Consider the following 21,869-nt stretch of genomic DNA (forward strand, 5'->3'; position numbering starts at 1 on the left):
CCATGGGTTTTTCATGGTTTTGGTGTTAAGTGCTGGGATCCATCCACATGTCTTCTGTTTCTTTCCCTAAAATCTACTAAGTTGGATTTGAGGAAGGGAGGCAATGGCTTATGTTAATTTTCCATGTTGTCCAGAATTGAAATTTTTTCTAAAGATTGTCAGTGTTGATGATTATGGGAACCACGAGGCCTATAGCCCCATTAAATGCACAATGCCTAGCACATAGTAGGTTCTCACTAAACACTTCTTCAATAAACTAGTAAATTTATTCAAAGATATTTTAGATGATATGTAATGTCATGTTCTGTATTTTAACTTTTTATAGTTATACTTTGCTTGAAAAAAATTACATTGTTTTGGCTGGCCTAAAAAGGGAGAGTGATTGCATTTTAATAGCTTAATCACAAAGAAAGCCCCAAAACAGAGTAAATAGTGCAGGCAGATACAAGGCTAGGATAGATTTCCAATTACATTTACATTTATCTTTCTGATACCTAAGCTTCTCTGGCTTTGAAATCCATTTTCAGGCTGCATATAATCATGTTAATACTGTGAGACTTTCAGCATTTATTAGTGCTATTTTCATCTATACAGCTCCTTCTGCAGACGAACTGAATATGTTTTACAAGAGCCTACAGAACAGACATCAATTCTTTGAGTCTCATGAGAAGGTGGAAAACACTGAAGAAGGAATGATTAACCACTCTTTCTACTATTTATTACTTCTTAAAGAAGAAATCAGAAAGGAAAAGAGAGAAGGAGAAAAGGAAAGGAAATCAGAGAGAAGGAAAGAAAGGGAAGGAAAAGCACACAAAAGGAAGACAGCCTGCCCTCACCTCTTCTCAGTTGTCTTCTCTCCCTTGAGTTTCTGCTCTGTCCTAACCTGCTGTTCTGCCCCTGGGTGCCTGGCCTTGGACTTCTCTTTTTATTTCAAATCGGCTCTTGTGGCTACTCTATAATCTCCACGTTCACCTCTGTGAAGTCTTAATGTGTATTTCACAGTGGCAATCCTGGGCTCTTTTCCCTGTCTTCTAACCACCCCCTTCCTGCTATTGTCTCAACAAAACTGTCGCCTTTGTTGAGAAATTTGGAAATGTCCACCAGAAGCTTTATCTTATCCTCCTCTTTACGATGGAAAATTCTTCTCTGCACATTCAGCCATCCTTTCTCCCTACAGCTGCAGGGGTTCCTTTCTAGCTCCTTCATTGCCATCTCCTCCTCTTCTTCTCTCTTCTGTTGCTGCCTTGGATGCCTCTTTCTTACTTTTCCTCCTCCTATTTCTCTTTGTAAATCAGTACTTTATCTATTGATCACTTAATGGGTACTTAGCACTGTGTGAAGCTAAGTATTTCATAAATTACCTCACTTAAAGATCACAATATCCCAAAGAAATATATAGTATTATTACCCCTGTTTTACAAGAGATGCTTTTAAGGTTTAGAGAAATCAAGTAACTTGTCAAAGGTTGCACAGCTTATAACCAGTAGATTTCATTAGCTCCTTCCCCTTGGCCTTCAAACATGAACATGTTTTGGCTATTCAACTAAGAAAATAAATGAATTGCCTCTTTTGAGGCATCGTTCTATCCCTCCTTTTAGTTGTCAGTTTACTTGTCAAGCAAATAACTACCTATGTTCCTATTTTCTCAGCATCAAAACCTGCCTTATATCTTTGCATTCTGACTTCTTCATTCTGCCATTCTGCCATTGGCCTCTCCAAAGTCACCAGTGGCCACCTTCTCTCTGAACAATGACCTTTATAATTCTTTTCCTTGACCCTTCTGTAGCTGTTGATGCTATTGATAATCCTGCCTTTGAATTTCACCTGCTGGCCAACGTGGCTTACTACACAAATTTGTGCGGTCAGTCAGATGTGCTGTTAAATGATGCAGTTGTGAACACATGGGTGAGCCACTAATGGATGCACCCCAAGCCCGTGGCCAGAAATTCTCATTTTCTTTGAGGGTCAGGAGGCATAAATTATCTTCAGGATGGGAAGGATATTTTATAGATACACGGCTATTTTTGCAGGAGAACAAATGATTTACCTCTTCTGAATAATGCAGAATCATGTGTGGTGACCCTATGTGCATAAAACTCTTACATCTTAAGGGCCTAGGTAACAAAGTAATAATTGTATTTGCAACAAAATATAAGTAACCCTGATAAAACTACAATGATATGGGGTCTTGAGGGAATTAGGTGGGAGTAGAGTTGGGAGGAGTGTTTTTCATTTTTATTGAATGGTTTGGTAGAAAATGAATCTCCTGGGGATATTTTATATGTAACTTTGCCAAAGAGTCTCCTAATTACTCTCATAGAAGTATGTGTGAATATCACAGAGTATTTATTTTCTCTGATGATTTCACAGTTTCTAAAATGAAAGAAGTAGCTCAAACAAAATAATTACAGATTTTATTCCTCTGCCACATAGTTTGGAAAAAGTGGGGTCTCTGGTTGACTGGAAACATGAATGCATGTGATTTAACACACCCAAGAGAATGAGGTTGGTGAATTTTTTAATGGAGAATATACTTAACATTTACATAGAAATTTACAGCATCCAAACTACATTCACACTTATTATCCCCACTGCCTTCTTTCAGCTCTTTGGATAAAATGGGGATTCTGGGCCGGGCACGGTGGCTCACGCCTGTAATCCCAGTGCTTTGGAAGGCCGAGACAGGCAGATCACAAGGTCAGGAGATCGAGACCATCCTGGCTAACACAGTGAAACCCCATCTCTACTGAAAATGCAAAAAGAAATTAGCTGGCGTGGTGGCTGGTACCTGTAGTCCCAGCTACTTGGGAGGCTGAGGCAGGAGAATGGCGTGAACCTGGGAGGCAGAGCTTGCAGTGATCTGAGATCGCGCCACTGCGCTCCAGCCTGGGCGACAGAGTGAGATTCCGTCATGAAAAAAAAAAAAAAAAGGCGGGGGGGGATTCTGATCCCAGTTTACAGATCAGGAAATAAAAGTCGTGACAGTTGATATTGCTTGACCAAGTCTCCATTAGGCCAAGGGTTCACAACCAGGTCCCTGCCCCAGCTAAGTTCCATCTTCCTCCAGCCCGTTGTGTGCAGATGATTAGTGAATTAAGGGGAGTGGGAGTGGGCTGCCGCAAGAGGGCCGGGCACAGGCATGCAGGCAAGCATGGCGGCTCAGTTCACAAATATTAATGAAACTGCATGGAGGAAGAAAATTTACTTCCCCAAAAGATAAAAGCCTATTCAGTTGGTGTCAGAGGGTAGCATTATTCTGCTAAAAGGACAAATTTGAGCATGATTCATTCTTGGCAGCTCCATTACTAAGGGCAGTGGGTGTTTCCAAGTGAAACCAGCTGAATTTTCTACTGAGATAGACTCTGCAAGTTGCTGGATGAAGTATTAATGTGCACTGCGGAAGCTCAAAGAGCATTTAGGTATTGCCTATGAACAATACCTAAATTGGTTAGAACACCAAAATCCAGAGTGAGGAAGTGATCTAACAATGTTATAAAAATGTAAGAGGAATGGAAATTTCTATCCCTCTGAAGCAAAAACATGTGTGGAGAAGAACCTTAGGGATGCCAGTCCAGCCACAGATCCCTGAGTGTCACCCCCATCCACCTTTGCACTCCCTGCCACACACAGAGAAATGCATATACACAACACATGCACATGCATGGGCGTGGGCCCCAGCAGCCATACTTCTGTTATGTGACCCTGACCTCTCAGCCATAGGTGCTTACAACAGGTGTGGACATGTGGACACCTGACCCAAGCTGCACCACTCAATTCCTCTCTCTCCAGAATTAAAGTCAAGAGAAAAAGCAAATGGGAAAATATTGCCGAGTAATGTACATGTCAAGTCTCTAGAAGAAAAATCCACAACCTTGGGCCCTAGAGGTTCCTACTTTATTCTTCCTTTTTCCTGATCACTGGGTTATTTAGCTTTTTCTTTGACTTTTGGAGCTACTGCCTCAGGATCCTTCCAGCAAATTTTGCCTGAGCTTAAGCTAATTTGAAGTGGGTTTGTGATATTTGCAACCAAAAGAATTTCAACTAAGCTATGAGACAGCCCCAGGCAACTGATAAATACCCTCTCCTAATGCTGCTTCATCCTGTCTATTATAGATTTAATAATTAGCTGGTTAAATTATCAATTTATGCAAGTAACTATCACAAGTTGAAACACTTATTTTTAAAAGCTATCTCTTTTTTTGGAAAGTTTGATGGCTCTTAAATAGCTATTAGAAAATATACTTTAAAGTTAAATAAGTTACATATGTCTCTGTACACATATATACGCAGAGACACTAATATTGGAAAGTTAATTGAATTGTCAATTGTGTAATATGAAATTTTAAGTTTAAAGTTCGTTTTTAGTTTTGTCAATTATAAAATACTGTTTACTTGTTGCAGAAAATTTGAAATTGTGTTAGTTTTGTCCCACACATTATACCACAGGGCTTTACTTATAGTTTATCTGATCCTAATCACAATCTATAAGGTAATCACTATCCCTGTTTAAAGACAAGAAACTGTATGTTGTATAGTGTGTGTGTGTGTGTGTGTGAGAGAGAGAGAGAGAGAAAGAGGAGAGAAGAGAGAGAGAGAACCCAAATCATTAAACCAAACAAGTTTATAGCACAGACTAACCGTAAAACATATGGAAAAGCATAATGATTACTATAAAGCAATTCATAATACTTATCATCATTGGGAGCAAATGCATGCAGAAAAAGCTTACTTTGGAGAACCTATTCAGATTTATGCTCTGCAGCCAACATAAATATGAAAAAGAGTCTATACATTTCCACTGCATTTGGCAAAAATAAGTAAGAGTGAGGGATGCCCTGGATACACTTGCTGAGTCACACTTGCCACTGAGGCAGGCAGGAGGGAGCATAGCCTCATGGAAAATAATCATTCGTAGGCAGCTCTGATGTGAACGTGGTTTGCATGGTTTAAGGAGGTATGCTCTTGTCAACAATACCACAGCTTCCATGTCAAAAAGCAGGTCTCTCCTAAGAACATTAAGCATGTACTTATCTCCTCTAAGACGTGAGCAGATTCTATTTTACACACCCGTGTGGAAGTCAGCGGGGTATTTTAAGGGCTCCCTCAGTTATTAAATTGACATTTAGGAGGGGTGCAGTGGCTCACGCCCGTAATTCTAGCACTTTGGGAGGCCGAGGTGGGCAGATCACGAGGTCAAGAGTTCGAGACCAGCCTGACCAACATGGTGAAATCCTGTCTCTACTAAAAATACAAAAATTAGCTGGGCATGGTGGCATGCACCTATAATCCCAGCTACTCAGGAGGCTGAGGCAGGAGAATTGCTTGAACCCAGGAGGTGGATGTTGCAGTGAGCTGAGATCATGCCACTGCACTCGAGCCTGGGCAACAGAGCAAGACTCCATCATCTCAAAAAAAAAAAAAAAAAAAATTAAAAATAATTTCACAAGTAATCTATTTTTACTAGAAAAGTTTGAACTTACAACTAGCAAAAATAATAAACTCTTCTATTGATATCTGGATGAATGTCCTTTCATACTTTTCTAAATATCTTTATAAACACACCTATATTTCATGAAAATGAGGTGAAAAATGCCTGCTTTATTTTACATAACAATATATCGTCAGCATTTTGTCATTGTAGGGAAACAGTTCTCCATGAGCCTCTCACGTTTCTGCACATCTTGTGAGCAGAGGCATTCTCCACCTACTTTCCTGTCTATCTTTTCACAGATATTTATATAGTGAACAGGTGTGGAAGATTGGGGTAGCATCTCCCTTCAGAACAATGGCAGATGTGTTTATTGTCAACTATAAAAGATTTGGGTTTCCTAAGCTTGGAGTTCCTGTTCTGTAATACAGCCACTGATGGCAGTGCTAGTGTTACCTGGCCCTTTCCTATAACTCTGTGGTAATTAGGACTTGAGAAACTGGCAGGAAAAAAGATCCTGAAATTCTGGCTCCTGATATTGCTGTGCGTATTAGAGACCTTTGTTCCTGACCCAGGAGTCTTGTGTCTTCTTTCATGAAGCTATAGCAGAGTTGTTAACTTACAAGTTGGGTAAAATCTCAGACTCCCTGTGGTTCTAGACAATTATATTGCTAAACTATTTTTCAACGTCATCATTCTTGATAGCTGTATTTTGACAAGTGCACTCTGATGTCTTTATCCAATTCCCTGTCAGATTCTTAAACTGTTTTCATGGTCTTGCCCTTGAATATAATATTTGCATACAACATATTTATACAACATATTCATCCCTTATAAATAACTTTTCTAGATGAAGATTTAAGGAACTTTTGCTCTTGATGAACTGCATATTAAATACCATTTCAGATTTTCTGGGTATTTAACAATTAATTTTTATTGACTGCTCCTCTGTCAGTGGTCCTGAAGGTCAGGCTCATCGAGGGGATGGATGGGTCAACCCATGACAGATGATGGGATGGCTCAAGTGTCAGAGGCCAGTCATCTTAGGGTTAGCTGTGAAAATAGAAGGCAAAAGGTCAGAAATCCAAAAGGATGATATAGCTCAAAAACCTCACAAATACGTTCTCACCCTAATATTCTACCTCTACAATTTGACGTATATTTGTTGCCAAGCTCATGCACATGAGACAAAACAAAGCCAAGGCCAAAGCCTGGCTAATTCAGCTGGTAATAGACAGTGAACCACTTATAGATTTAGACAGTTATTATTTTTATATAGACAGTGAAAAGGGGGGCCAGTTCCCCATGATCTTTCCCAAACACCAAACTGAGCAAAGCTGAAATGGAAGGGATCAGGTGACTACACCATGAGCTGGGACACTTGCAGATTTTGGCTGAACAGTTTCGTGTTCTGCAGCTCTACTTTTGGAGTGGGGGAAACAGGGCAGAAAGCGCCAAACCTTGTCAGCACCCTGGAGACCTTGAGAAACTGATTCATGACAACCTCTCAAGGAGAGAGGGGGATGAGTGGGAGATGGCTTCACAGCAGCTCCTACAAGCCTCATGTCCTTGGAGGAGCACAGGCATTGTGCCAAGCCATTCAAGAGGTAGCTTCTCTGGTTAGGTGCAAGTCACCAGGGCACCATGGTGGAGCCATTGCCCCACACTTACCTTTTTATCCTATTCTCTCACATTTCCTCCAACCTCTGCCCACACATTACTCCTGCTGCTGCTGTACATTCTCCAGACATACACCCTACGCACCTGCAGCTGTGCCTTGGTTGCAGGTGAGCTTTTAACTGGGGCCGTTTGCCTCCATCTCATACCACCTAGCAAAGTCCCAGCTACCTCCAAGCTAAGCTTGGTGCCTTAATATATTTAATGATGATGACATCCCAAGAGCCAGCAGGGTGGGTATAGTATACTCATTTTACAGAAAAGGGAGGAGTTGTTAGGGAACTTGCTCAGGGCTCTCCAGTAGCAGAGCCAAGATTCAACTCCTTTGATCCTTTGCAGGATGCAGCACAAAGCCTAGCTCATAGCAAGTTAGAATAAAATGTCTGGAGAGTCACATCAAATGAATTGCAGCAAGGGGGCATCAAGAGGAATTGAATCCACAGTCTTGGATAATCAGATCTAATGGTGGGTGCCAGAGCAACTGACAGTCAAGGTACATGAGGGATGGGGCACTATCAGAGTCAGAGCTAATTCGGCCTGAATCCTGGGCCTTGTACAGTCTGGTCTTGAAGGGGCAGGGCCCAGCGCTGGTAGAGCTGGGAACTAGCTGTGCTACTGGAAGCTTGTGTTTGAGGAGAGAGGATTTGAGCATAGAAGGGGCATTAGCAGGTTTGGGGTTCATCCTGATGTTCCCTAGCTTCTCCCTTCTCTCTGGAGTCCCTCCTCCCCCTGGCCTGTCTTTAGCCCTTTTAGTTCCAATCACTTTATCCTTTCAGCCTGGCCGAGCTCCCCTGCTGGTCTCATTCTCCTCTAACCAGACCTGGGGTTGTCAGCTGCTTTTGGAATTCACCATTAGGAGATGAAGAGGCAGCCGCAGGTTGACTGAGCAAGGGTCATTGTCTATTTGAAGTTTCAAAGGTATCTCTGAAAATAAACACAGTTTTTTGCAAGAGTGAAATGGCATCTGTGGTAGAATTGGAAAGACAGTTGTCGTTTTGCTTGGAGTTCCTCTTCTATAGATGGCAGCTGGGCCTTTCAAAGTCAAGGGTGACAGTCTGCACGTGGCTTCTCCCCAGCACTGTACTGGCTGGTGGGGGTGGGGTGCAATACAAGAGAAATAAACTTCCCCGGTTTGCTGTTCTCACTGAGGCCTCCTTCCCCCACCCCCTCATCAGCCAGGATGCAGGACTCCCTATCTGGGTATCTTCCACATTGAAAATTGTGCTGTGTTGAGATAACACGGCACAGAGATTCAACCCACAGGGGTTTTGGGGTTAGGCAGGCATAGCTATAAGCCTCAGCACTGCCTCTCTACAGCAGCTTTTGTAATGTTGAGCAAGTGACTTTGCCTCTCAGAGCCTCCATTTCCTCATGTGTAAATGGGGATAAGAGGATCTGCCTCCTAGGATGATAGGGATGGATTTAGTGAAATAGTGCGTGTCAAGAGCTTATGAGTGTGTGGCCACAGCAGGAATTCATTACTGTTGCTCTATGACTGTTATCAAAGCTGTGGCCCACATGTACACCCGGCTAATGGCTAATGTGAGGTAGGCTGTGATGCCTGCTACAATGAAGCTGTGATTGTAACTATACCCCACACCCATATCCCTGGGTCCCACATATGTGGATTCAACCAACTACAGATCAAAAATATTAGAAAAAAATAAAAGTAGCAATACAACAAAAATACATATAAGAAAACCCAGTATAACAACTATTTACATAGTATTTAGGTATTGTAAGTAATCTAGAAATGATTTAATGTATACAGAAGGAAGTGTGTAGATTCTATCTAAATACTATGCCACTTTGTATCAGAGACTTGAGCATCCATGGATTTTGGTGTCTGATGGTGGGGAGTCCTGAAACCAATCCCCCATGAATATTGGGGATGACTGTATCATTATTGGGCCATCTGGTTTCCCTTGGGGAAACCAGATCTCCACCAGCATTAATAAGGCAATTGCTGTGCCAGAGACCATTAATATTGAGAATCTCATGTTTTCATGTTACAACATCATATTTAAGGATATATAAGAGTTCTTTATCACTGGCAATAAACTCTAAAGATAAATGAGCCAGAGCCACCAAGGAATAAAAACTCTCCATCTTTGACTGTACATGCCCAAGGATGACGCTGTTACCCTTAGATCTAAGCCATAGGCCTGAACACAGGCAAACAGCTGTTGGTTAATGGCCCTGGAGATCTGGAGGGCTGAACAGAAACTCCCCAAATGATAACGTTCTAGGGAGTCATAGCACTGATGCATTCACTAGGCATCTACCTCTGATGTGGAGGAAGTCCATGCTGCTTCAAATTCAGAGACTGTGACCTAGGCATCATATTGATTTTCCTCCTCTCCACCCCACTCTATGCTGTGAAACTGAGATTAACTGAACTGCTAAAATGATGAAGTTATGTATACCAGCTAATTTTCCGATGGTCAGCATGACCTTTTATAGAAGTGTGTTCAGCATTTGAAAATGTATATTTTTCCAACATCTTACCGTAAAATACATATCAGAAAGTAAAGTTTTAAATGATTTTCTTTTATACCGGCAAACTAGGAAGTATGAGATGTTCATTTGCCGCAGAGTTAGCAAATACATAACCAATTATGAAGTCTGAGAATATCACAGTTGACTTAAGCAGCAAATAGTCATGCCTATGTAATTCCATTTAACTGGTTACTCAGCTCTTTTTGAAAGGCATTATTTAGCTTGTTAGGGAACCTCAAAGGGAATCAGTTTTATTAAGCAACTAGACAATTAGACCTTGGAGTATTTAAAAAGATTACAGGCAGACAAATAGTACTGCCAACTGGCCTGTGAAATACATTCAAGAACTCAATAGACAGAAATAAAGATTTACAGAAGTCCTTTTTCCTATTGTGTTCTTTCTAATTACCTTTTTAATTGTGGTTTTTCTAATTGAGATTGTTTTTTCCAATGTAAGATATCTACCGCATAAATATATGCATATTATCTTTATAATACTTGTGTTACAGATAAGCTAAAAGAAGAAAATGACCCATTTCAAGAAATAACCAATATCAATTCTTTGCTCTAAACTTTCCAGAGGCCTGTATAGTACAGCCAGATAGCCAAAAGCCTAGGGGCCAGAGTCAGAGTGACTGGATTTATAGCCTAGTTTTATCACTTATTGACTCTGATCTTGAAAATTCACTTGAACTTCATTTGATTCCATTTTCTTATCTGTACAATTGGGATTTTAAATTGTACCTTCTGTACAGCATTTTGGGATGATCAAATGAGATAGTATGTGTAAAGTCTTAAATCAATGGCTGGTATTTGGTAAGTCTTCAATAAATATTAGCTATTTTATATATCTTATATAGACAGTGTATAATGAAAATGGGATTTTATTGTATGTTCTGTTTTTATAGTTCACTTTTTTTTTTTTTTTGAGACGAGTCTCACTCTGTTGCCCACGCTGGAGTGCAGTGGCACAATCTTTGCTCACTGCAAGCTCCACCTCCGGGGTTCACACCATTCTCCTGCCTCAGCCTCCCGAGTAGCTGGGAATACAGGCACCCACCACCACACCCGACTAATTTTTTGGTATTTTTAGTAGAGACGGGGTTTCACCGTGTTAGCCAGGATGGTCTCGATCTACTGACCTTGTGATCCGCCTGTCTCGGCCTCCCAAAGTGCTGGGATTACAGATGTGAGCCACCGCGCCCGGCCTATAGTTCACTTTTTATTTACTGGCATATTGTGAAGATTTTTCTATATAAATAGATGCACATCTCTTTATTATTTTTAATAGCTATATAATATTGCATCATCTGCTGCTTGATAAATTACCAGGTAGGAGGCTAAGCAGAGCCATGGCTTAGGCCCCACCCTTCCTTGCTAGAGCTCAGTGAGGGCAAAGCTTCCTGCCTTACCCCAAGTCACCCCTGATGTGCCACAGTGAGTATTTTTACCTTGGTTCAAACCCTGTGACCGAGTTCTCCGCATTCATGGGCTCCTTTACAGTAGCAGAATGCCCAGCTAGCAGAGGCACTGGGGATTCCCACCACTGAAGGCTGCTCAGGGAAGAGAGCCTCTTTCTTTGCTTCTAATAAACCAGCATCTCTGCCATTTGCATAACTTCTGGAGAAGGGCCAATACATTTTGGGAAGATGCTTGTTTTCTTGCAGAGGCAGCTGAAACTCATTTGAATAACCAAGTCAAATCAATTCAGAAGAAGCCAGCTCAGCATGAAAGCAAGGATTATCATTCTTGTTCCTGCCATATCCCTCCAAGTAGCACAGTGAACCAACTGCAGAATCATAGACTCCATACTTTAGGATGTGCAAGGTGACCTGGTCCTCCTTTACAGGTAAGTGAGTGGAGGCATGACCCCAGGTCACATGAAAAGTAAGGGGCAGAACAGGGGAAAACTCAGGTATTTGGACTTCATGTTCAGAGTTCTTCCCACTCCACTCTACTACCTTCTACTCTCTCTCACCCAAGAGAGATTGAAAGTGACTGCAGGTGCAGACTTTTGTGAGAGGAAATAATTAAAGCGCTACTGTTGATCTCTTTTGTTCCCACTTGGTCAGGACATCTTGAGGAAAATTAGGGTGGACAGAGCTACATGGGTTAGGGAGGAATAGAGTGCAAGGTAACATCAATGAAAACGAGTCGGTAAAAAGAGAAAATGATGTTACTGATTCAATCCTCTAAGTGTCTAACTCAACAACAGCAAATATGCTGTATGTGTCCACCATTGGGGCATCCTATCTAAGAGTTTGATGCATGGAGAGACAAAGTTCAGTTCTTGGCAGGATGAGAGGATCTAATATGGAATCCATTCTCAGCTCTAGCATTTCCCCCCAAGGACCGCATAGATGTATGATGTTCCCTGAATTATCTTTTCAAAATGCAAATCTAGGCTTGTGGTTCCCTGCCTTAAACCCTGTCAGTGGCTCTCCATTGTCTTCTGAGTGACCTACTGACCCCTCAGCAGGAATCTTTGGGGGTGAGAGCAGCAAGGAAGGGGTAGGATGATTATGAGAGGTAGGATGAGCTTCTTAATTACACATTTCTCGAGGTCTAGAGCCCTCCAGTAATGGTACCTGGCAGAAAACAGCCTTGCCCTGCAGAGTTGTCTAGAAGTGGATGACAAAACCCAGCGGTGCCAGGACCAGAGTACTGGTCCTACCTTGACCGCAGGACCTCAGCCTTATAGATTTCTGCAGGGTCAACCCAGAGAAGATAGATGCATGGAATAGACCAAAGCAGTTATTTGCTTTCCCCCGACAAGGCCCTTGGTGTCTGTGGCTCACCCCATCTAATGGACTTGGAGTTCGAGACAGCAGTTGACCCTGTCACTTTTCCAGTTTGATATTTAGTTATCAGTGTGCTCAGCCCTTATCTTTTAGATATTTGACATTCAAACCCCAGTTGGGACTCTTGTACATCAGCTGGCTAGGAAACATTTTGGGTAATTGGATGGTGGCACTACCTGCCAGCTACCAGCTGGATTCGGGTGCTGTCTTTCAACATCAGTGTGTACTCATGCAGTTTATTGCATTTTAAAATTGTTATATAAAAATCAGTAAAAATGAAAACTGAAGGTCTGATATTAATGGTAAGAATTACTGGCCTTATAAATGCATTCAATTGAGGCAAAGATGAAAAGCAATAGCACGTTAACAGTCTTTGATTTTGAAGAACATGTACAAAACAGAAGGCAATATATTGACAACATAATTTTTCTATGCCTTAAAGATAGGGCTAGTTAGAATTTTCATAATTTGTCTCTCAGAGATCAGAAGTCTTCTTCTGAAATATATTATCTGTTTTCAGTTTTCACACTGCTGACTGATGTTCAGAAGGAAGGTCTTGACGTCAAGCATCTCCTGCCACAAGGAAAACTTTAGGGGGAAATGTGAGCAAAGTGCAGAGGGTGAGGCTCATGAGAGGGGTGGACAGGTGAGGCAGTGCTGAGTTCTGAAGGCCGCCCTGATGCTGAGATTCCATAGCTGGGGCTACGCTCATGACCCCTAAAACTCTCTTATCACTAGATACCAAAGGACTGTCCCCTGAGGACTGATGGACCAGATACACAGTGTTAAAAGAAAAACTTTAAATAAATTAAATATAACAGAGTTTAACTGAGCAAGAAAAAGAAAAAGATTCACGAATCAGGCAGCCATCAGAATCACAGCAGATTCAGAGAGATTCTAGCACTTGCCACATGGTCAGAGCAAATTTATGGACAGAGGAAAAAAAAAGGAGCCTGCAGAAAACAACAGTGAGGTCCAGAAACAGCTGGATTGGTTACAGCTCTGCGTTAGCCTCCTTTGCACGTGGTTTGAACAGCTGGCTGCCTGTGAGTGGCTCAAGCATGGCTGCTGGGATTGGCTGAGACTCTGCTAGCTTAGAGAAGCATACTCCTGCGTTAGTTTTCGGTTTACCTGCCTACTATGTTAGGTTACAGTTTCTCCATAAGAACTCAAGTATGAGAGTACAGAGGTTTTCTCAGGCCAGATTTTAGTTTGACTTTACAGTGATGCTGGGCTTGGTGTGAGATGTGGGGAAAAGGCACGGGCTAAGAGTTTAAGAAGAGGTGGCTTGAAGCCAGTAATATGCTCTTGGATGGAAACAGCTTTTTACTTTCACTCAGGGGCGAAGACAACTGGACCACAGGCTATAAAGGACTGTGCTGTACAGAAATGGGACAGAAATGCCTATTGAGGGCCTAGAGTGCCTAGTACATTAGCGTTCATTACATGTTGAGGGGTCCCCTTTTTTCAAGTAGAGGAAGCAGAAGTTGGTCACATTATGTTAATATATCTGTGTCAGTCGTGTAGTTATCAAGTGCCCCTTGCTGTTCTCTCTAATCTTTTCGCTACTTTCATTGGGGAAAGGAGATGAAGGGAACCGACATTTGCAGGTGGGGCTACTGCATATGATTATGGAGAGACTATGTGAATGACACCCTTGGCATTGCACAGCGCACAACCTATGCAGCTGTACAGGATGATCCTGGCTGTTGTTTGCCTCCTATTGTTATAGCAGGTAGCTAGTTTTGCATGAAAAGGGCAGGATAGGGTTCCCTCCCACTGCATCAGGAAGGTCAGGCAACCATCAGGCAATATGGTCAGGCGGTTGTTACACTGTTTCTCTAAAATAGTAATTGGTCGCAGCCAGCACTAGGGAAAGGCAGTCTCCCAATAGACAGAAAAAACCCTGAAACTGGTGATCAGCAGTTTCCCGATAAGATCTCAGGAGTTGGGTGAGTGGGCTCAAGCATGTACACTAAGAGGCAAAATGGCGGAGTTTAACTGGTGTATGACCTTCTCAGAGCATTCATCTGGTGAGGGAGGAATGCCTCAGGTGAGCATCATACAACTCCAGGAAATGGTTGTAGTGGCTTCTCCCAAGTGCTAGCAGGCCACTGTGCATGCAGATATCCCACATCAAGGGAAAAATCAGGGGAGAAGAGAGGCAAGCTCCAAGAAGTATGCCAATATTATAAAACCCTGAGTCAAAGGTCAAACTGGACACTTGATCTCTCAAGTTGGCTGCTTGGCCCTCTTGCAAGTGTATTTTCCTTCCTTTCATTCCTGCTCTAAAGCTTTTTAATAAACTTTCACTCCTGCTCTAAAACTTGCCTCGTTCTCTCGCTCTGCCTTATGCCCCTTCAGCTGAATTCTTTCTTCTGAAGAGGGAAGAACAGTTTGCTGCAGACCCATACGGATTTGCTGCCAGTAACACTATGTTTATAGTACTGTGCTAGATCTTCCTATTATCACATCAAATTGCACTCCTAAAAGCCCTGGGAGGTGGGATTATCCCCACTTGTCACTAAAGAAATAATGAGTTGGAAAAGTTGAAGGATGTCCCAAGATCACAAAACTAGGACTAGAATGAAAACTGTAGTCTGACTCAGCCAGCTCTTTCTCTTTTTTTCTTTTAAATAAAAGAAAAATCTTTTTTTAAAATTATACTTTAAGTTCTAGGGTACATGTGCACAATGTGCAGGTTAGTTACATATGTGTACATGTGCCGTGTTGGTTTGCTGCACCCATTAACTCGTCATTTACATATTCACAGATGAATTCTATCAGAGGTACAAAGATGAGCTGGTACCGTTCCTTCTGAAACTATTCCAATCAATAGAAAAAGAGGGAATCCTCCCTAATTCATTTTATGAGGCCAGCATCATCCTGATACCAAAGCCTGGCAGAGACACAACAAAAAAAGAGAATTTTAGACCAATATCCCTGATGAACATCAATGCAAAAAATCCTCAATAAAATACTGGCAAACCGAATCCAGCAGCACATCAGCTAGCTCTTTCAATCATCCCAGAGAGTTTGGAGCTGAATGCACCTATATGCAAATGAACCATCCACCTAAGAGTGCAAAACCTATGCAATACACAGAAGCCCTGCGTTCCCTCATTGCATGATGCTTTCTGTGTCTGGCATTGGCTCCCAGAGACTGGCTCTCTGGAAGTTCGAGGAGGAATTACAGCTTTAGCAGGAGCCTGGGTTCTTCAATCCAGAATCTGTGCACTGAATCGTAAACTCTCATTTGAATTTGATCTCCTGCATTAGCTCCAGAATCTCTTCCTTCTCTTCTTCCTTGATACTTCTTTTCATCTTTGGGTGTGAGGGATGGGAGTCCCTGCATTATTTAATGCTCAGTGTCCTTCACAGCTGGGGCAGCAATTCTAACATGGAGCTATAAAACATCAGAAGAGAAAAAAGGAAAGTCTGCCCCTGTTACAGGAAAGGGGTCCCAATCCAGACCCCAAGAGAGGGTTCTTGGATCTTGCCTGAGAATTTATGGAGAGTCCACAGTGCAAAGCGAAAGCAAGTTTATTAAGAAAGTAAAGTGGTGAAAGGACAGCTACTCGATGGACAAAGCAGGGCATTCCCGAAAGTAAGAGGGGGAATGTGTCCACCCTAGTTACAGTGCTTGCTTATATACAGGATAAAAAAGATTGGGCCGGGTGCAGTGGCTCACGCCTGTAATCCCAGCACTTTGGGAGGCCGAGGCTGGTAGATCATGAGGTCAGGAGATCAAGACCATTCTGGCCATCATGGTGAAACCTTGTCTCTACTAAAAATACAAAATATTAGCCAGGCATGGTGGTAGGCACCTATAGTCCCAGCTACTTGGGAGGCTGAGGCAGGAGAATTGCTTGAACCCAGGAGGCAGAGGCTGCAGTGAGCCGAGATGGCGCCACTGCACTCCAGCCTGTGTGACAGAGCAAGACTTCATCTCAAATAATAATAATAATAATAATAATAATAATAATAATAATAATGGGGAGATCTCTGTTATAAGGGTTTGTGATAAAGGACTAATTTTCTTAATTATTGTATTTCGCAAGAATCAATACTATCTTTAAAGCAAAACTAGAAATGCGTTTGTTCTCAAGATATTGGGATATCAGGACACTTCCAAGTCTGGGTCTGTTTAGCAAACATTGTCAATCTATTCCCTTAACCGTAAACATCTAGAGGCTAGAAATACCTCAGTTTCTGAGAAGGCAGCCCAGCAAATCCCAGCCTCATTTTCCTAGCCCTCATTCAAGATGGAGTCACTCTGGTTCAAATGCCTCTGACACCCCTAATCAAAAAGGAAGAGACTGCTGATGATGCCTTTAGGACAAAGGCACAGAACTGGAAGGAACCTGCAGAGAGGAGCTGCCAGCCCCTACCTTCTCTCCCACAGAAAGATGTGCTCAGGTCAGAGAAGGATATTTTGGTTATCAAGGGGAGATGAGGCATGAGAGAGAGAGAGAGAGACAGACAGACAGACAGAGAAACAAATAGAAAATGATTATAAGGCTGTGGTTAGAAATTCCATGGCTCAACGGACCAGGCAGCCACACAAGTGAGTAAAGTAGGTGGTAGAATCCATGGCAAAATGGAGATGTCATGCTCTAAAGGGGCTGTACCTACTCACAGACCCAACCAGTTGTGGCCAGGTACTTATCCCATGTACTAGGATGTACTAGGACTGGTTTTAAGAAAATCTAAGCTTTTGACTTTTAAAGAATAATTATAATAGCTACCACTTGTGAAGCACTCAAGGCTGAGGGCAGAGCATGGAGAATCTATTTGGGAATAAGAGGAAGATCAGAAGTGAGTGGAGACAGAAAGGAGCTATGAAGAGTAGCAAACAGACATAAAATCACATCCATGGAGACAGCAGTGGAAGGGAGGGAGGTGACCATCTGCAGTGGCACCTGGCAGAGAGGTGGAGACCCAGGATGGACAAGCAAAGGCTGGTGAACATAGTGTGCAGGATGGCTTCGGTGACCTCCCAGGGACTAATTTCAGCAGAGGGACAGAGATCAAAGACAGACTACTAGGAGCAGCGAAGTGGGTGGGTGGAAGAAAGCAGATGCAGGTGTGCACTACTCGTTTCAAAAGTTTGGCCAAACTCCTTAGAATTCTGAGTTTTGTATTCCATCCCCATTAGTACCGTTAGTTTCAGTGGCTACTTTCAATTAGTTCTCCACGCAGGCATCTGCAGCCTTTTCCTTCCCACTGTTCAAGCCTATTATCAGAAAGAAAAAAGGAAGCAACTCAGTTGGGATCTTCTTTTTAAATGTTCATCAAAGAAAGAAAATCAGCAAAACTGCTGAGTTTATTCTAAGCACAGCAGTGTAGAGTCCAACCACCAAATTTATTTCCACCTGGATCTCTAATGGGGGAGGGAGAGGTGAAACTGTCATTCTTCGGTGCAAATTTCTTCAGATTTATCTGTAGGTGGGGAACCTGCCAGGCCTCCCTTAGGACTGCATTTTTTTGGTGACAGCCATTCCTCCAAGACACAAGAACCCTCTTATGCAAGACTTTGGCTCAAGGTCTCCCTCTTGGTCTTCCTAAAACTTGCTTGGAACTGCAGTGCAGCCTGAGACTCCTGCCCAAACCCTCTTCTGTCCTTCTCTCATTCACAGGTGTCAGAGTGGCACAGCCATTTGAGAGCGCTCACAGTTGCCTCCCCATCACAGGTGTGTGTGTCACAGGTGGTGTGACCACCAACACTGACTTCTAAAATATTAATCCAACTGCCCCTTTTTTTTTTTTTTTTTGAGATAGAATCTCGCTCTGTCACCCAGGCTGGAGTGCAGTGGCACTGTCTCAGCTCAGTACAACCTCTGCCTCCTGGATTCAAGCAATTCTCCTGCCTCAGCCTCCCTAGTAGCTGGGACTACAGGCACACACCACCACGCCCAGCTAATTTTTGTATTTTTAGGAGAGACGGGGTTTCAACATGTTGGCCAGGCTGGTCTTGAACTCCTGACCTCATGGTCCACCGGCCTCAACCTCCCAAAGTGCTGCGATTACAGGCATGAGCCACTGCTCCCGGCCCCCTGACACTTTTAAGGGAAACAATTGTACTTCTAGTTTAACATTTTGATGTAGTACAGGCTTCTGCAACTGAGCACTTGTAAATGCATTATATTTAGTTGTAATGCCATTTGGGGCACTAGGTATGGCGCGTCATATGAAAAGAGGCCTTACATTATAGAGTCCAAAGGATAGTGCAAATGTGTTCTAGTTTCCTGATCCTTCCATAGAGACTCCAACCTGGGCACACACATGGGCATTCCCTTTCTTTCCAGTCACCTTCCCTGACCTCACAATCATGATTATTTGAGCTCTTTTTTCACCCTAGGGCTCCTGGCTGCATCCCAGAACTGTGTGTGGCATCTTCAGGTTCTGAGCATCACTGTAGGCTCAGTTCTGGAGAGGAAGTGGCAGGCACTTAGCTGAAGAAAGCCTCACTTCCTTCGGATTTTTCAGACTTGAGCTTTAAGAGGACAAACAGCCCCTCCTCTAGCTAAATTTGCCAGCTTTAACTCATATGCTTTTATGCCACCCTACCAAAGATTTTTTTTTCCATCTTTTTATTAACCTTGCCAAACATTCCCAGGAGCTCTGCCTGGAGTGATGGAGGTAGGGGGAAAGGGAGAAAAAACGGAAAACAAACCCATCTCATCACAAGTATAAAGCTCTAAGCGTCGGGAGATAATGAACTAAAGTTATATAATTTATTTAAATATTCTTCCACCTGAGAGAGAGCTTAAAACCCTAAGAGTCTTTTCTGAACTACACAGAGGGGAGTGGAAGAAAAGATGTTCCGATTTAATTCCTACATTATAATGAAAGCAATTGTCCTGTGTGTATCATTATTTTTCCATTATCTTAATGCATCAGTTAATGAAAATTTTCAGAGCCCATTCACATGGCTACAGTAGCTGAGAAGTTAGATTGCATCCTCCACCCTGTGGGTACAGATGCAGCTGCACTGCACATGGGTTGTCCTCCACACATCAAAATCTCACCAGTGCTAACCATAAGTTGGGCTGCATATGCCAGCCTAAGGGTACAAAGCAGCTTCCATTTCATCCAGATGGATTTCTCTCCTCCATTACCTTCCATTTGCAGCATCACTGCAGACATAGCCCATTCAGAAGGTACCCTCTGTGTTGATGATAGCAGATTCACAGCTCTTGGGCACCACAGGCACTCGGGGATCCCAGACACTTCGGGCATGACACACAACTTTGGGACAATAACTTCCTCTGTATGAGAAGACACAATATTTTTAATGTGTAAAGAGTTCAGACTTTATCCACTGCCTGCATATAACAATTTCAGAATTGCCAGCTTTGCTTTTCCTATACTTACCCCTCTTTTCCTTATTTCTGAGGGCAGAAAGGGCAAAAGCTTATGCAAAGCCTGATGAGAAAAGAGATGGGAGAGAAGAATGTATTTCCCAGGCAGCTTCATGGGGAGTGGGAGGATGAAACTGGTCAAATGGGTCATGATAGGAAAACAAGACACTCAGGTGGCAGGGACAGGACCATCTGGATGAGAGAGAGTATACTCATGGCGTAGGAGTGAGAAATCTCTGACTAATTGGGGGTGGCAGAGAACAGAACAAGAGAAGTTATAAAGATTTGGTGTAGATTTTGCTCTTGGATCCCCCATGAATTTTTGAGAAAGACCTAAATAAAATTAAATCCCCTTCATGGGATGCAGTTCTTCAAATGTGATACTCTTCTGAAACTGGCCCACTGGGCCTTAGCTTTATGGGCAGGATATTTTGTTTCTTGGCCACTCTGTGCCCATCTACCATCCAAGCACCAGGACTAATGTGAAGGGGCAACAATGTAGAATTACAGGCTTTCAAAGGATGAAGTCACATTAGAGATAATCGACTCTAGCCTCACATCTAATTCAGGAAACTTCCTAGTGCTCCCTTGCCTCGTCTCTGGTTAAAGGATTCCAATAATATGAATTTCAGGTCCAATGTAGAGGCAGTCACATTGTAAAGCTCATGCCTTGAAGTCAGAAGGTGTGGTTTCCAGGCATTTACAATGGTTAAACTCCTGTTCCCTGAGTGTCAGGTCTGTCACCTGGAAAAGGGTCACAACAGTCCCTTTCTAGAAGGTCAGTGAGGGGAATGAAGAACAGAATGGATGCAGATATGCTCCAGAAAGAACAATGCAGATTCTAATCATCATGAGTACAGCCTCCTGACTCAGTGGCCTGGGTTGAGTCTACATGTTGACCAAATATCTGGTCAGCTTAGTGAGGTCCAGTGTGGAAACAGCCATAAAATAAGTGATCTACTGGAGTTTTGGTTTTAAAGCTCTGGTGACATGCTAATACCCAGCTGTGTTCAATTAACAGTGGGAAAGCATGTTCAAAAGACTATCTACACCAGGTGGATAGAGAACCTTGGAAAACCAACACTTTTCCAATCAAAATTATTTCATTCGTAGAACTTTTTAGTAGCTATTTCAAATATCCTTTCATTTAATGAGCTTGGTATCTGAATAAGTATATACCATAGGAAATGGGAGTCTTAGAAAATCTGACACTGAAGTAGAAAAAAAATTGAAAGAAAAATATTCCAAAATAAGAGTGGAGGAATCCGAGGAGAGCTTATTTTTCTTCCGTGTTGAAAATTCTCTACAATAACGCTATAAAACCTTAAAAATAACAATCGTGTTATAATAATACTAAGCACAATTTAACGGGTAGCTTTATGTATGTTCTTAGGTTAATTATTTCACCTTTCACTACTTCAGTTTCTTCATCTTCAGAGCAAGGGGATTCAAATAGATGCTACATAAGGATCTTTCTTATAACAACTCTATTGTGTGAAAATTTCACTTACATGCAATAGATGTCACCCCATTCAAAAATCTTTCAGCTTCACAGTAGATTATTTTTCTGTAGGAAAAACACATCTTTTATTAACAATTATATGCATCTTGCCTCAGAAATAATAAATACAAGAATGACAGATGTTTTGCGTCTCAGAAATTTTTCACTAATACAAGAGCAAATAATACAAGAATGATAGACATTTTGCATTTCGGAAATCTTTGACTAATATAATACAAGGGCTATGACACTGTGACTTTGGCCATGAGAGGATGGGTGTTATACATCACATTTACACCTGATTTACCCAGTGAAAACTGGCGAGTCTCAGACGAGTTAGTGCCCTTTGAGTCCATCCCTTTTGTAGTGCATAAGCTTCACCGCCATTCGCAGCATACACAACCTGAGTGCTCACCTGACCCAGGGCAGCTACCATTGCCTGAGTTGACTGCCCAGCCCGATAAGCCATTAGGTAGACAAGAATGTGGTGGATATGCATAGCAGTGCCTTTGAAATTTGCATGCTCCTTAAAATCAAGCTACATCTCATATGCAAAATATAAAATTAAAAGAAATTCATGAATGCAAACGCTACTGGGT

The 21,869-nt window shown here is 42.3% G+C and overlaps 1 long non-coding RNA gene across 3 annotated transcripts in view; it reads right to left on the reverse strand.

The window, feature by feature from the left end:
• Positions 1-2,428: 2,428 nt before the first annotated feature.
• LOC109028628 (uncharacterized) overlaps positions 2,429-21,869 on the reverse strand; it is a 162,075-nt gene continuing 142,634 nt past the window's right edge. For all 3 annotated transcript variants that reach the window (XR_010135298.1, XR_002007643.4, XR_010135299.1), the window contains 3 exons: positions 21,281-21,336; positions 19,527-19,676; positions 2,429-6,481 (listed from right to left, as the gene is read on the reverse strand). This is a non-coding gene — a long non-coding RNA (uncharacterized lncRNA). The remainder of the gene's footprint in view (positions 6,482-19,526; positions 19,677-21,280; positions 21,337-21,869) is intronic.

This window comes from Gorilla gorilla, chromosome 8 (assembly GCF_029281585.2).
Source record: "Gorilla gorilla gorilla isolate KB3781 chromosome 8, NHGRI_mGorGor1-v2.1_pri, whole genome shotgun sequence".
Classification (NCBI taxonomy): domain Eukaryota; kingdom Metazoa; phylum Chordata; class Mammalia; order Primates; family Hominidae; genus Gorilla; species Gorilla gorilla.